At 43.5% G+C, this 13,688-nt stretch overlaps 1 long non-coding RNA gene across 1 annotated transcript; it reads left to right on the forward strand.

Annotated features, from left to right (window-relative positions):
- Positions 1 to 4,343: 4,343 nt before the first annotated feature.
- Positions 4,344 to 13,333, forward strand: LOC119172492 (uncharacterized). The gene is made up of 2 exons (XR_012895060.1): positions 4,344 to 5,532; positions 13,235 to 13,333. It is a non-coding gene; the product is annotated as an uncharacterized LOC119172492 (long non-coding RNA).
- Positions 13,334 to 13,688: the final 355 nt, after the last annotated feature.

Consider the following 13,688-nt stretch of genomic DNA (forward strand, 5'->3'; position numbering starts at 1 on the left):
CACCTCCGAACCATTCTTCGCCATGTGTGTCACGATATACGTGCACAGGGGTATTGTTCACAGCAGCGTTCGGGTCGGCCGTCTGCGACCACATCTGAAAAAACTTGGCCAAAGATGATGTAACCGCTTGCAAAATGTTAACATGAAGCAATAATTTAAACAATAAATCACCTTCTGTGTCAGGCACGTTTAATTCTTGATTCTGCAAGCTCCGGTGAGAACAGTGGGCCACCAGCTGCTTTCCAATAGTTGTAACCGTCGTACATCAGATTTATTCACCGCCACCTCTCGCTTTAAGAGTCTTACACACTGCCTTTTTCATCTTGAATTATAAGTTTTCTTCGCTGAGGCACGCAAGCATAGCACCGAGAGAAAACAGCAGAGCTACGACGCCAATCATTTTCAGAGAAGTGGTCATGAGCTTCGAAAACGACTGCTCTTGACCTCAAGCAATATAAAATAAACTCGCAACCATGCAGACCAACTCTTACTGTAGGCTTCTGATACATTGCATTATCCGTGAAGTGCAACAGCTGCATAAAAATGTACATTCAGAACTACAGCCAGCTATCAACAATGCGGTCATACGAGTGGTGATGCAGACGACATGAGACGCTGGTGTGTCCTCCTAGTGCCGCAATCCCACTGCGAAAGCACATTACTTCCACCACACTGTTTGCTCTGCAGCTCCCTATGCGAGGGCCTTCCTTCAACATTTCTTCATTCATGCCATATATGGTGTATATAAATGGCTTGCCGTTAGCATCCTTGACAGCGTACGCTTTGGCCGTGGTGTAGTGGTTAGCGCCGCATGCTTTGGTTAAATAGTGGCTGGTTCGATGCCACGGGACAGATCCTTTCCCTCTCACTTTTTGTGTTGTGCAATTTGTTAAACTATATTTTACAACGTCATATTTGTGACGGAAATACGTCAGTGGTGGACCCCGGCAAAGCACTTTGGTGTTAAAAAAAATATTTTGTTTCCCGCAGCTGAGTGATGGCCACTCTGTGGAGGCCCTGCTACGCTTTGACACGGAGGTGGAGCTGGCCTACTTCCATCACGGAGGCATCCTGCCCTATGTGCTACGCCAGATGCTTTGAGACATCTGAACAAAGAATAAAGCATATATTTTCATCCAGGAGGATTGTCATTTGGAGGCACTGGCTTGAGCCAAGTTCTCGATTGCTTAAAATGAAGCTGAGTATGTGTTGAAAAGTGATTTTTACATTGTTTATGTAATTAATGGGACTACTCATTTTAATATTTCTGCTGCCACATCAAAAGCAACATTCGTGGTAGCGAGCAAATGCCACATTTTTTTTAGTAGTCACTATATTTGGACAAACACCCTGTTTACATACAGTTGTCACAGGCATCAAAGCGCACGAAGCTGCAATAACTTGATAGGAAGAAAATAACGTGTAATAAATGTTAAAGGACCGCTGACTCTAATTTCGGAAGCTCAAGATGCTTGTGTTGTATAAAAGTCCTTCTTGTGGAGTGCACTCCTGACCGATTTTTAAGGACGAGCATTGACTATAAGATAATTTAATTTGGTTTTAAAAAAATGATGCGTGTGAGTACTCAGGGGCAGTTGATATCTTCTGTGGTTTGACGTGGCAGAGGCCCCCACATGACGTTGTAGAGGTCAAGCAAGTATTGTTGATATCAGGGAACATTTACGAGTCACGCACAATACGCCGCACCCAGCAAGAAGTAGTATTGTTAACACCCCTCTCGATCCGTTGTCAGGCTGCTCCCAAGGTGGGTTTGCCTGCGTACGCCATGAATGCTTTTCTTTTAAAGATGATAGACTTGGGATACTTCAATGCAAAAGTTTTGGTCTTTCTGTCGCGCCACGACCCCTTCGTCAAAACTCCATCCCAGGAAACCACCAATATATAGAGGATGTCCACAAATGGTCTGAATATCCAATGTTATTTTTGAATATTCAGTGTATATTGCGTGGACACTTCTTTTTAAATATTAAAAGTGGATATTAATAAAATATTCGTGAACATCGTTTTACTAACATATATCCCTAAGCGAGTTCAACTCGAAGGTCGCGGAAGCGAATCCCGGCCGCGGCGGCTGCATTTTTGATCGAGACGGAAATGCATTAGGCTTGTAGACTTCAATTTAGATGCATTTTAAAAGACCCCAGGTGCTCAAAATTTCCGGAGCCCTTCACTACAGCATTGTTTTGGGACGTTAAACCTCAACAATTATTAGCATCCAGACGCCAGATATATTTTATTATAATGATAACAGTAATGTGTAGCTTTTTCTGTTCATGTACATAGAGCAATCAGATGCTTTTTTAAATAGGTTACATCAGAGTTCTTCAATGCTTTTCTGGTCACGAAACTGCGCCCGAAGGTTGATATAGGGACAAAATCTGTCGCTAGAGGCGCCACCCGTCGTATGGGGGCCACAAGCCGCCGCCACTGCTGGGCTTGTATGCGCACTGCGGCCGACGTTTTCACGCGACTGTGTGCGTGCTGTTCTTCCTGTTACCTTTTTTAAACGTCTCTGAACGCATCAATGCCACCAGATAAATAAGTTGAAACGGGATCCAGTGTCGACGACGAATGAGAGCTGTTTACTTTGAAACGCACGCGTAGTTTACTTGGAAGTGCGGGCCCACCTTATAAACAGCAGCGCATTGAAAGTGTTCTCACACCGCGCGATAACGCATTGTGTCAATAATTGTCTCATAGCCCAATTACATGCATACTTACGACGCCTCGAAGCAGTACTTGCAAGCTATAGCTCGCAAGTGTTGAAAGACGATGCTTATGCTCCATGCTCTTGATGCGAGCAGCTACTGCTTGATCTGCTCGACAACATGTTTGTATTTGCGCCTGGCCAAAGGGCGATTATGTTTATGCGGTAGGTGAGCTTTATATTCTGGTAGGGCCGCTAATAGGGGGAGGAAGGTGAACGAAATGAAACACGACTGGGTAGTACAGGAGCAATCACATTGGTTCATATCCGGCTCGCCTCTCGCGCGCTACTACCCAAGTATTCAAATGAACTGAATGGTTGAGCCAGAAGTTTTATTCCAGACCTTTCAATTGAGTTTATACCCAAATGCGCAGTTGTTTTGGACACACGTTTGTGAGCGCCGATCGCTTTTTTGACGCGGGTACTTTCGATGCCGAGGGCTCTCGCGACAGCTCTAAACGTGCCCAATGTTTGATCGATCACTTCTTTCCACGCAGTTTACACGGGACACCCGCCGCTTGACGTTTCCTTGTCTTTACTGTTTAGGGCATTATTATTTACCAGCCGACAACCCATGATTTCTCCGGGAACGGAAGTACAGCAGCCTAATCTGGAAGTTCCTTTTGATGCCAGTGCTAGCCGCTTGGCCGCCTCTGCCACTACCGAGGTACCTCATCACACATTTGTTTTTATTTTTTGGGTGGGAGGGGGGAAGGGTGGGTATGATTTAAGGCATGCAATAAATCTTAAATTTGGTGCTAATGATATGCCGCCTAGTAGTCAGGTGTGTACTTATGAATGGGAGATTCACATATGGTGCATGTAATGGGGAGAAAGTTGGAAAACATTTATTTACACAATATACACTGAGAACAACACTTTGGAGAAGAAAAGCACTAGAAACTATTGCAGCTGTTCTGAGCAATGTTACACAATCTGTGACTCTACTGTACAATGTGTATTTGGTTTCATTAACAGCTGCACTCTGCCTTAGCTCACTGCCTAAAATAAACTGTATTTGAATATACACTATTTACACTATATGCATAAAATATGAATAGTACGAAAATATTACAGTGTAATGTATACAAGATATACAACACTATATACAAATGGGAAGGCGTGCTCACATACACAGCCATTATGCTTAAAACTGTGGCTTCCGCCCACCACTTGCAGGGCATGAACTGCGCACAGTTGCCCGCGAGGGTTTGTTTTTTTCTCGAGTGAAAAAAATGTAATCTACATCTCAAAAAAAAAAGTGTACAACTTCAGCTGCTGTCCCTAAAAAGTGCAACAGACAACCTACACTTGCTGACGCTGTGCGGCTGTCGAGCAAAATGCCCTCAACAATCCTCGCGTACACGTCACCGCATGCAATGTTTTGCACAGTGTACGTCTCTACATGTTCTTCAATCTTCAGGAGAGCAAGAAGACGGCTGCTAGGTATTTTCAAAGACGGCTGCTAGGTACTTTCGAAGCTGAAACCGCCAGCTTCCAACCGCGGTATAGCTCGCTTCCATTTCTCTCGCAGTTCGGCGCTACTTGGGAAACAGAAGAGCGACGCCTTTTCTTTGTTGCTTCGGTATCCGGAGCTGCAACCCGTCACACAGCACGTCTTAGGCATTGTTCATTCGACTTTTCATGCCGTCCACCTTGAGCACGGTGCACTGGCACATGAAGTTCGCGTTTCGCTGATGCAGAAACCGCGAGCCGCCACCACACATGCTGCCTTCGGGATGCCGCCGCGGCCAGTGCGTTACGCCGGGCGCAGCAGGGCGATGGCCCCCCTTGGACGGCTTGCGCCGCGTAGCGGCCGCTCTTGGCACCATATCAAGCTCTCCCATAGAGTGACGGAGAAGTTTCGTGACCAGAACGGTATTAAGGGACTGTGGTTACATTTTTGTGAAAACAACCTGATTTTTGCACAGACTAGTTTGCATGTGCATGCATGCTTTTGTATTCACCCACACTTCAGCTACTGCAACATTGTAGGATTGCATGCAAGTTGTGTAATCAAATTACAGATTATCAGCTTAATGAACATTGTGATTGTATGTATGCATTCCTAAAAACAATTTCAAAAAGAGACTGATTTCAACAACAATTTTTACGTGTTACACCACAACCAGAATATGCTTTAAAACTTGATCGTTGTAGGAAGTCACTCGTAAAACGCAGCCTCCACCAGGTCGCTGATATCTCGAGTAGAAAGTCAGAAAAAACAATTCTGCTGCACTGAGCTGAACTCGCTTGGGCCACTCGCAGAACGTGATGGCTCGTTCGGGGCTCGATTAATACCAAAGTAAATCCCACGCCCTCTTTCAAATAAGTACGAAGGATTACTTCACATTATCGCACTCACAACTCTATGGCCTCGCGGACCGTGCCACCCGCACATTATCCATATTGTTAATTGCATCGTCTAAGCTTCTAGCCGCCTCTAGCCACATCCGCCTAATACGCTTCTTTGGGTGATGGCTAAATCATACAAATTGCTACACAGTTCAATTTAAAATAACTAACTTGCGAAAACGTAACTGTTTTTTCAACACGGAATACGCTGTGAAAGCACTGTTCAAAGTGTAAAGGTTTTCTTGTAAACCACGTGTAAACAGCTTTTTTTTTTTTTTTTTTTGCGCTGCCACAACGACTCGCCGTTGGCTCGTTGCAAGCTGAACGCAGCCGAGACAAGCTCCAGTCAACATTGTCCGCTAGTGGGTTGCGCAACGTGAGGTACTACATTGTGCGTGGCGTGCTTAAATATCGTCATTAGGTTTACCCTGCTGCTGATGCTGTAAAAGGTTGGTACTCTTCCCTTTTCAACTTCGAGATTTTCACCCGGAAAAACGAATCCACCATAGGGCACGCAGTCTCGGGTTGTCACTGTAATGTGTTCGTGATTCATCCCAGCGCATGTCTACAAAGGGCCCTCCTGCTTTTATCGTTCCTTTATTTGATCATAATAACCTTATGGTCTCGCCCTTTGATCTAGGTGATTATGGGTGAAAAAAGCACGCTTGTGTCAACTAATCAAACAAACAATTTGGTTGTATCGCAGGCCGGTTTTCCCTGCGCACTTTCCACTTGCGAGGGTTAGGCGTGACGTCTTCCATGAAAGTATACAAGAATGTGGTTTTAATCAGAGAATAATTACTATGCGCAAATATAGACTAATCAGTAAAGCATTGTATCAGTGACTCGTAAAATTGTTTGACCACTATGTTTATTCGTAGACGTCATTTGCGGTCGTCGACTTCTTTGACGCGATGAAAGCTGAAGTTGTACAGGCGTCGTGGTTTAACAACAGTACAGGCTGCTGGCCTTGCGCCAAACCTAATAGAAATGTCCAGCTGGCGAAAGCTTTGACCAAGCCTTTGGCAGATATATATCCGGCCAAAGTGAAAGCAAGAGGCGGGAGCGGGCTTGTTGGTATTCTTGTCTAAAACAGCTGAAGCCCAAAAGAGTAACAATGGTCTAAGGAAACAACTAGGACAAGCGCTAACTTCCAACTAAAATTTGATTACAAAGCAGCAAGAATATATGCCTGTCGCATTACAGCATAATGAAATCAATCAATGCACAAAGATGTAGAAAAAAACTAAGCAGCAGTGAATTTACAAAGAAAAATCTTGTGCCGTTGAGTTCAAGTAACATAGTTCTTTTTTTGTTCGTAGGACAAATGGCTTGCTAATGCAGCTTCGACTTGCTATCGCCGCCGCCTCAATGATGAGTCCTAATTACACTATCGTTAGAGTAATTAGCCAGCACAGTTGTTTTATGAAACACAGGCTTGCACTTGCATTCTGTGCAATGAGTCGCCAGGAAACCATCAGATTCCTTTTTTACTTGCTGGTTATGTTCAGGTAATTGCACATTGAGGTATCTGCCTGACTGTCCGGCGTAGCTTAAGACTGCAGGTGCAGGGTACTTCATATACTGCCGCCTTCTTCACACATTGAACAAACTTATTCGGGTGCTTAATTTTACTCTCTTTAAAAGGGTCTTCTTACAGGATTAGTTCTTGCACATAACTGCGACAACTTATTTGGCACAGAAAATACCACCGAGATCCCCGCCCTCTGACCAATATTCTTTAAATTGTGTGATATTTCATGCAAGTATGAGATCACAGCCACCTTCTTACTCACGGCTGCCTGAGAAACAGTGCACCTGGCACTGACTTTCGAGTCTTTTCGCAGTTTTTCTGATACGAATACCAGCAAGTGGCTAGGATACCCAGCGGCCCTCATATGGGCTATCTGCCCTCTGAAACTTTCCTTAATTGAATGATGCATGACATCGTGAGTGCATTGTGCAAACAAGCACGGACAACGCTGTGCTTGACCAGCTTGCTATATGCCGAGGCGAAAGGCAACAAAGGTTTTTTAGAACGAGGCTCGTACCTCCAACATATATGGCTTCTTGAAAACGAGAGCCTCCCTATACAATGCTATCTGGCTTTCTGGCACCGTCCCTGCTTCCTGGAAAGAGGCTATTGTTATCCCTATATTGAAACAGGGCAAGGACCCTTCCTCAGTTTCAAGTTATAGGCCCATCGCACTAACCAGCTGCCTTTGTAAACTTTTTGAAAAAATTATAAACCGCCAACTTTTACATTTCCTTGAAACACACAATCTGCTCGACCAATTCCAGTGTAGGTTTCGAGAGGGTAGATTTACCACCGACCATCTGGTGCGTATCGAGGCACAAATCCGAGACGCTTTCGTCCACAAACAATATTTCCTCTCAGTGTTTCTCGATATCGAGAAGGCTTACGACACAACATGGCATTGTGGCATATTAAGAGACTTGTCTCACCTTGGTGTGCGCGGTAGAATGCTTTCCATAATCGAGAGTTACTTGTACAATCGGAAATTTCGTGTCCGTGTGGGCAGTATTCTCTCCCAAACATTTGTGCAAGAAACAAGAGTACCGCAAGGTCGTGTACTTAGTTGTACGCTTTTTATTATCAAAATGAATTCCTTGCACCTGTCCATCCCCCCCAACATGTTCTATTCCACATATGTCCATGACGTCCAGCTTGGCTTTAAGTCATGCTACCTAGCAATGTGTGAGTGGCAGGTTCAGTTAGGTTTGAACAAAGTTTCTAAATGGGCAGAGGAAAACGAAATCCGGCTGAACCCAGAAAAAAGCATTTGTGTCTTGTTCTCTCGAAAGAGAGGCATGCACTCAGAACCTGACATTAAACTGAACGGTCAACGTCTGTCTGTCAATGCGGAGCATAAATTCTTAGGCTTAATCTTGGACAACAAGTTTACCTTCGTACCACACATCAAGTATTTAAAAACGAAATGTTTAAAAGCCATGAATGTTATAAAAGTGTTGTCATGTACTACTTGGGGTAGTGACAGGGAATGTCTCATGAACCTGTATAGAAGCCTCATTCGCACCCGCTTAGATTATGGGGCCGTTGTTTATCAGTCTGCGACTCAAAGTGCTTTGAAGATGCTGGATACCGTGCACCATTTGGGCATTCGCCTTTCTACGGGTGCTTTTCGCACCAGCCCTGTAGAAAGCCTTTATGTTGAGTCAAATGAATGGTCGTTTCATCTAAAAAGAACTTACATGTCCTTTGTGTATTTTCTTAAGGTGAAAGCAGACAAGAAGCACCCCTCATACACTATAATGATTTGTCGAGCTCCATTCTGTTTCAAAACAGGCCTTCGATGAGGCAGCCCTTCTCAGTTCGCCTGAAGGGTCTAGCTGAGAAAACTGGAGTGTCACTTGAACACAGTTTAATGGCTCCTATAGTATACTCGCCACCGTCGCAGATTATAAACTGCGATGTGTCTTTCCTACAAGTTCCAAAACATGCGCCTATTGCCCATATCCGAAACTACTTCCTGGAACTTCAACACAAATACACACGTCCTGAGTTCTTTACAGATGCCTCCAAGTCCAACTCCTCTGTGTCCTTCGCTGCTGTCGGCCCATCCTTTTCGGATGCTGGCCCTCTACATCCAGGCACAAGTATCTTCACAGCAGAAGCTTACGCGATGATTGTGGCGGCTAAACACATCAAACAATTACTAATACAAAAAGCAGTAATTTATACGGACTCCTTCAGCGTGGTAACGGCTTTGCAAACTCTTAAAAATGAAAAAAAAACCTGTCCTCTCGTCTCTCTTTACTCCATTTTATGCACACTCTACACACTCAAACAACATGTTGTGGTGTGCTGGGTGCCAGGGCACCGTGAGTTCCAGGGCAACGTGATGTCGGATCAGCTTGCTGCATCTGTCCACGAAAGCACTGCCACTACATCCATATCAATCCGGGCCCCTGATCTTAAGCCGTCTCTCAAACGAAATCTCAGGGACTACTGGCAGAGCATGTGGGATAGACAAACACAAAACAAACTACACATTATTAAGCCATACCTTAGCCATTGGCCTCCAGTATCGAAATCACGTCATACAGAGGTAATACTAACGAGGCTCAGTATAGGACACACATACACGACACACACATATCTTTTGTCCGGTGGCGATCCATCATTGTGTGACAGATGTGGTGAAGCACTAACAGTTCTTCACATTTTACTCCAGTGCAAACAGTTAGAAACTAGTTAGAAACTAGAAAAGTTAGAAACAGTTAGAAAGAAAACAACACTTTCCATTACCTTACCGACAACATATACCTTTACACCCTGGAATGTTCGTTGGTAGAGAACCACTTTTAGTCATGAATCATTGTTAGCGTTTTCAAAAGAAATTCGTAGTTTTCATATCATATACCCGGGCATTCCGTAGCACGACCTCTCCAGACAGGTTTTCGCTGCGATGGCCACACAACAAAGCACTTGCCTCATGGCCCTTGGACGCAAGGGTATGAACGAGTGAAGCACTTGTGCTAATGCCATACATGTTCACCATCGTTCTTTATTATCACCAACTTTTGTCATCTATTCACACCACACACACCTTTCACGGCATGGTCATGACTTTATTGCTTGTATGTTTTTACCCGCCTTACCGCGAAGAAATTTATGGCCCTTATACAACCGCTTATCACAATCATTGTCCATATCTCAATAAAATGAACTGGTGCTCTTTGGCCGTGAAATGGCCCTTGCGCCACAAAACATCATCATGAAAACGGGAGCCTCAGGTCCAAGAACCTCAGGGATCCATTTTCAGGTATCTCATGCATCAGAGTGGATGGCATTGGGCAATCTTTGAACAGCAATAAATGCCTCTTGAAGGGACTGTTTTTCAGGCAGCCTTGAGTAAGAAGGTCGCTGTGATCCCATACATGCATGGAATTTCACACGACTTAAACAAAATTGGTCAGAGGGCGGGGGTCTCGGTGGTATTTTCTGTGCAGAATAAGTTGTTGCAGTTATGTGCAAGGAGCAATGCTGTAAGAAGTACTTCTAACGAGTGTAAAATTAAGCACCAGAGTAAGTTTGTTCAATGTGTGAAGAAGGCAGTATATGAAGTACCCTGCACCTGCGGTCTCAGTTGCATCGGACAGTCAGGCTGATGCCTCAATGTGCGATTACCTGAACATAACCAGCAAGTAAAAAAGGGATCTGATGGTTTCCTGGCAACTCATTGCGCAGAATACAAGGGCAAGCCGTTGTTTGCTAAAACAACTGTGCTGGCTAATCACTCTAACGATAGTGTAATTAGGGCTCATCGTTGAAGTGGCTGCGTTAGCAAATCGAAGCTGCATCAGCAAGCCATTTGTCCCACCAACAGAAAAAAGAAGCAAAACCGCAATTCGGCCTAGTTGGAATACATCCATCTTGAAATTTTTTTGCAAGCACACAGGAAAACAGAAAGACAAATGGGCACAATCTAACAACTGGTTTATTTTTTGAAAAACATTCCCTTTATATTCCTCGGATCTGCGCTCTCTGGTCACAAAAAAAATCAATAAATGCGCTGCACACATATTGGAAATAACGATAACAACTTCAATGATTAACAGACATGAGCGAAATATTTTTCTCTAGTAAGGCTACTGAAGGGTGGCTAACACACTTGTCTTTCAGCTTGTCTATTTAAAATAAGCCTCCATTATCCCTCTTGTCGTCTTGTTTCGATTCCTATATACCAACGTAGAGTCGTGAAAACAAGGAGAGCATGCTAAGTTATTGCAATCCATTGCCAAATGGGTGTTTGGGCGACCTTTTAGATTTGACATATGCTCCCTTAGCTTCATGTTGCACCTGCCAGTCTGCCCTATATATACACAAGCACACGACGAAGGTATGCAATACACCACATTGTGTGCACATTCAACAAACATGAGTTTATGTTGTATGCTGCATTCCTTATGTACGCTGGTCACTCTGTTACATTTCTGGGTGAACAACGCGCACACTCCTCCTATTTTGTTTTTGGCCGAAAACACCACCTTCTACATCATACTTTCTGGCCACATTTTTTATGCTATGCGAAAGTGTGTTAGCCACCCTTCGGTAGCCTTACTAGAGAAATAAACTTGTTCATGTCTCTTAATCAAAGAACTTGTTATCGTTATTTGTGATACGTGCGCAGTGCGTTTGTTGTATTTTTTTTTGTGACTGGAGAGGGCAGATCTGAGGGGTATAAAGTAAATGTTCTTCGGAAAATAAACCAGTTGTTAGATTAAGCCCATTTGTTGTACTTTCTGTGTCCCTACGTGCGTGTGCAAAAATGTCAAGAAAAAAACTAGATCACTTGAACTCACCGATACATGACTTTTTTTGTAAATTCACTGCTGTTCTTTATCTATGTATTGATCAATTTTATCTTTGTGCATTGATTGATTTGATTGTGATGTGTGTGTCAGGTATATATTCTTACTGCTTTGCAATAAAATTTTTGTTGGAAGTTAACGCTTCTCCTCATTGTTTCCTTAAACCATTGTTACCTTTTAGCACTTCAGGTCTTTAAGGCATGAAAGTGAGAGGCCTTTTCTGTAAGTTAAATTTTGTCTATATTGACGGTGCATAAACCTATGTGTGTTTGTCACACACGTGTGTTTGTGACCACTTTTGAGCAGTGATGTGTCATTTTTTTTTTCACCTTAATCTCTCCTATATTATGTTTACTCGCATACACTGTTTGTAGTACACATGTCGAAACGGCAGAGCGTCGCGCTCAGGGCTGCAGCTGAGCATATAGGCCACATCTAACAATGCCCGTAGTCCCAATGACGCGCATTCCTTGCATTTTCTTTGTTTGTCACTGGAGCTGCATCAAGTGTTTTGGACGTCAAAAGCGGTCAGAAGCGCTCTTGGTAGTACGTAGAACAAAAAAAAAAAATATTGTGCAAGATATGTCTGCGACAGGCTGTGGGAATGATAACACTGCTAACAGAAAAGTTTCTCCACATAGCTCAAACGATTCGGAAACTAACCCGGCCGATTCGCTGCTGTTTGATTTTCTGTGCTACTTCAGACAGCGTTTCTCACAGGCAAAAGAGTTGCATCCGCATCCCATAAAAGGCTCTTCATTGGGGGTTGCCCAAGCTTGCATGTGGTCTATATCAATTTTCGTGTTGTCTGTATATGTGAACCAGGCAGTGCAGAGCCGGACACTCTGGCGTTCTAGACCAACATGTTGCCCTCTGTACGAGCTGCAGGCGGTGCTGCAGATGTGGCTGAAAGCTGAAGTGCAATTTAAGCTGCTGTTACTCTCGGCCAGTTGTGCACTGCTCTTGCATATAGAAAGGCCAGCAGTTTCAGCCACTGAAATTGTACAAGGGTAGCTTGGGCTTGGTTATTTCTAATTAATCCTCAAACAGCATGAAGGACACGGACAAGAGAGGCACATCACTGTGTTTGTAGACTCTCTTGTCTCTGTCCTGCGTGCAGTGTCTGGATTAATTACGAAAGTTTACTCTATAACTTATTGTTAAGCACTGAAGTGGCCTTGATGTTCAAATTGCACATTAATAGGAAGAAAAGAAGGACAGGGAAGTTAGCCACTTCACTCTATCACTTATTGTCAAGCACTGTAGTGGTCTTGATGTTCAAATTGCACATTAATAGGAAGAAAAGGACAGGGAAGTTAGCCACTTCTCAGACAGGCTGGCTACCCTGTAATAATAAAAACTATGGAAAAAGAGACTAGTAATTCGTGCATAATCTTGCATTGGGAACGTATAATGTAATCAAACAGGCCTATATTCATGCACACATAAATGTGTACACATCAAACAATATGCGTGCTTTTCACCCTTTAGAATATGCATTTATAGATATGTCTGGTAACTATTACAACCATAGAACCTAATTTCTTCATCATTATGTTCTGCTGGTGCAATTCATTGGTATCTAAACAGCATGCTTAGAATGTTTAGACTAAATACCTCATATGTGGTGACACTCATTATTGGAATTGTTGTCATTGCATTTGTAATGCTGTTGAGGTAATTTTTCTAAGTCCAGATTACACTCTGAAACATGCTTCATACACTGCTCGTTGAGGATCAAGTTTACGTTAGCTGTGTCAACAGTGGTGTTTATACACATGCATATATTTACAGGCTACCAGTGCCCTGACTGACTGATCACTGCCATCACTATGACAGATCCCCCAAGACCTTTGCTGAATTTGACGCAATAAATTTGACTAAAGGCAACCACATCGAGTTAACAGTCTCATTATTTTGTAGCATATGGTGCAATTGCTTGTGCGTCTGGCCGCCTCAGTGGAACAGTAGCTAATGTGCTCAACTCCAAACCCAAAGGTCACGAGTTTGATGCCGGCTGCGGCGGTCACATTTTGATGGAGGCTTAATTGTAGAGGTACCTGTACTGTGCAGTGTCAGTGCACGTTAAAGAATACCACATGGTTAAAATTTCCAGAGCCCTCCACTACATTGTTTCTCATACGAATTATACGATTGTAGTTGTGGCATGTAAAACCCCAGATAGTATGCATATATGCGTCGCTGCACCTAAAAATGTGTTATTTGACATATTTTTAATGTTATTGTA

The sequence above is a fragment of the Rhipicephalus microplus genome, chromosome 4 (assembly GCF_043290135.1).
Source record: "Rhipicephalus microplus isolate Deutch F79 chromosome 4, USDA_Rmic, whole genome shotgun sequence".
Taxonomy (NCBI): domain Eukaryota; kingdom Metazoa; phylum Arthropoda; class Arachnida; order Ixodida; family Ixodidae; genus Rhipicephalus; species Rhipicephalus microplus.